The sequence below is a fragment of the Gallinula chloropus genome, assembly GCF_964237585.1.
Source record: "Gallinula chloropus genome assembly, chromosome: 1".
NCBI classification, from domain to species: domain Eukaryota; kingdom Metazoa; phylum Chordata; class Aves; order Gruiformes; family Rallidae; genus Gallinula; species Gallinula chloropus.
In genome coordinates, this window is record NC_140085.1 from 91474139 (window position 1) to 91477761 (window position 3623).

Here is a 3623-nt window from a genome sequence, read left to right on the forward strand (position 1 = left end):
TCCTATACACACACTGCACGAAGAGGTGGGATTTTTTTCTTCCTTCATAGTTCCTTCAATTTCCTTTCAACAGAAGACTGTTTTGTCTATTGGAAGCTAAAATCCGCTTTCTTAGTAGAAGCCTGAAGCTTTTGGCTTTATTGCTGGTTCCTGAAAATGTGGCTTTTATTTTATTTTTTTCTCCTGTTTAACTTAAACTTGAGACCTTTGTGGATTTTTCCTACTCACAAGTGGTTATGCTTGAAATGATTTTGAAAGCTGGAAGAAGAAAAGTAATCATATTAGAAGGTTTGACTACATCTTAATCTAAAACAGCTGTAACCAGCCTTTGAAAGGTGATTTAGACGTGCACTTGAGCAAGATTAATGTTTGAGAGATTTTTTAATTTTTTTTTTCTTCCCAGAGACAAAGGAGGAATTTTAATTTGTAGTTTGTTCATCTTGTAATAAGGGCATGAACAGCCTTGTTGACAAAATTACAGCTTGGGGATAAAAGAAGATTGCTGTGGTAAAGTAAGGTTCAATCTTGATTACGTATCTCTCTCAACTATACTATTGGTAGTCTTATAGCAGGGTTTCCTTTTTGGGATAAACATACTTGAAGTTGTTTATGAATTCAAATATTACAGGCACAGCCACTTTCTGCCCTGTGAAAAGTTTTTCATTAATGGAAACAGGAGGAAAAGACCAATATAAATATATATATTTACACACACACGTATTAGGTTCACCTAAACTCTCTTTAGCTCTTAGGACAGCGTCTTTGTCTCCCAAACATCCAACTTGCATTCTGCAAGGTAATCCCAAGTTGGGTGCCTGCAACTGACTGAATTTACTGTTGAGTAGCAGGGTTGGTCCCTGTTGGTCCCTGTCTTGACTGTCCTCTGTACCACGCTCTTACTGAGAGCCTGTAATCGGGTTCTGTGTGTTATGCTTAAAATTCTTTTCCCCTTTTGATATCTGTCTTCGCTTCCTCTTTCTTGGAGAATCACTTAGGCAATGTCTGTACGCCAAGGGAAACGCGAGCTGAGACCTGTTAAAACTTAACCACACCCACTGAGTCATGCCATAGGATTTTCCCTAGCAGACTCTTCTCAAAGATGTTTTGGGCTTTTTGGTAACAAAGGAAGTAGCTGTCCTCCACCCAGCAAATAGGGGGGCTTGGGGGGGGGGGGTGGGCAAAGACAGGAATAGGACTTAAAATAACCAGCAGTGATGTGTATCTTTTTTTCCTTTGCTCTGTCAGACTCTTCCGAATCATCTTTCTCCCTCTAAAGGTGACTGTTCTCCTTTAGGATGGTCAGTTAGTCTTTTGCTGGTCTCCAGTGTGTTGAATTAACAAATACAACATTTTTCTTTGTCAGGCTGTTGACAGAAAGAAGTGGGATGATTGATTTTTTTTTTTTTATTTTTTAAGTATAAACTGATGAAGGCCTTTTTCTCTGGCCTTAGCAGAGAAACAGAGGAGCAGCAGAACTGAAGAGAACCTGCCCCCAGCTTCCATCAGCACCATGCTATTTAATGTCTTATGGCATTTGTAGCACAGGAATACCTAGTATCACAAAAAAACAATGTTTGGTGGCTAATGTGGTATTCTGCTTGGCTGACTATCAAATTGGTTTTACCTGAGCAAGTACATTTGACTGGGTTACACTTGCAGCAGTTGTATTGCACATTAATCCTTTTCTTCTGTTTGGCACTAGTAAAACTCCTGTTAGAAGTGAAGACTGCTGTAGTAGGAACAGATATAAACAAACACAAATACAGTAGCCTCAGTTATAGCTTCTGGCAAATTCTACACGGCCATTAACTGTCTGAATTTTGTCTCTACATCAAAATGGATCATGAGGAGTTTTGCTCTGATGGAGTCCTTTTTCTACTGCATATCTTCCTCCAGTTCTCATGACTCTTTACCATGCATTCTAGATCTCTCTGTTTCCATCTTGGACCCTAGAGTGCATTCTAGTTTACAGGTGCTGTGTGCAGTGAAGATGTGGGTGACATTTTGATTCCCCTGAGTCTGAACCAAAATTCTGCATAAGCAATGGGCTGTGAAGCAAAGGGAATAACCTTACCAAGGCTTAAAATAATGACCATCATGAGCTCTGTCAAACTTAAGATGTCTGTCCTTAAGTGACATGAAATACTCTTCAAAATGCAAAAAACCCCAAAAGACTTGGTTCCAACGAAAAATAAATATAGAAGAAAAAGCAGTAATGTTCAAGCAATACGTGAGAAGTGCACTTCTGTGTTTAGTCTTCTAAGCCTATAGTTAATGAAAGGGGGGAATAGTGCTAAAGAATAGAGGCCATTTCGACTTTGCCTTCCTGTGGCTGCGTTTTTAGGTGTGGGAAGCAGAGCTTGTTTGACCAGCTTGCTGACAAATGGCCTCAGCCATTGCTGGAGAGCTGGAGTGCCTTGGGCTTGTCGGTGTGTTGTGAAGTCCATGGGGACATAAGTAATGTAGCATTATCCTATGCTAAGAGGTTGCTTCCTCTGTGTTTATTCCTGAAACACACCAATCTGCTTTCCTATTGGAAAATAACCTTCCTGCTAGTAACCTGTAAGAATTGTTCCAAGTCCACTTCATAAAAAGGAAAGATATCTGCCTGTAGAAAATGTAGCCATGTGAAAGAAGTTAATTCATCCGATGTGTTGTACCTATTGCTAGAAGTAGGAGTCGGCAGTACTTGATAAGAAGCTTTCTTTTGATAATGCACTTGCAGTTCCAACAAGGGTTTATGATAAATGCAAATCTTCTAGTTACAAACGTGGGCTGTTCCTACTTTTATTCCCTGCAGAAAGAAAACCAAGTGGAAAATGCTGCTCGGCTGACTCAGCGTGAGAGCGGCTGCTCTGATCTGGCATACACATTGTAAGCCTGGGCAGATAAAGAAATCTCTTGGTAAAGATGACAAACTGGAACAGAGAGAACACAAACATGGTTTGGAGTACAAGCAAAATCCTTTGTGAAGCCAAACTAAAAAACCAGCAAAATTAAATAACACAGAGGAAAAAAACTCAACAAGCCTTCTTTTGGGTCAGTCCAAATTTTGAGTCTGGCATTATTAATGTTGTTTTTAAAGAGAGGAAGCTCTTCTCTCTTTGTCTTCTCTTTTTGTTCCTTAAAATTACTTTTTTTTTTAAGACCAAAAGTCAGTGGTCTTAGACTTTTTAAAATTTTCTACGCTTGTAAAATCTAATTTCAGTTCTTTATTTTTTTTCTCTGAATTTGGTCTTTGAATTCAGCATTTCTGTGCAAGTAGTTTTGAGTCCTGCAAACATACTGTCTGGAGAAGCCCCCAGTTGTCATCAGGGACAGTTGCTTTCCTCCTAAGAAAAAATAAAGGTTTAGTTTAAAACCTATGTATGTTTAGGTTTAAAGCAATGTCATTATGACTCTTCTGAAGCCTTTAGCACCAGGCCTGTCTGAAATGCTGTTCTACATTCTTACTCCCCTGTAGTGAGTGTATGACCACACAAGTTACACAGCCAGCCTTTCTTTAACAGTTGCACAGAATTTGCTCTTGCCTGAGCTGCCATCGAATACAAAGCAATGCATGTATTCCTTTTGAAGAAGCTGTTGTCTGGGAGAAAGTGCAAGTTTCCCTGCCATCTTTTTGC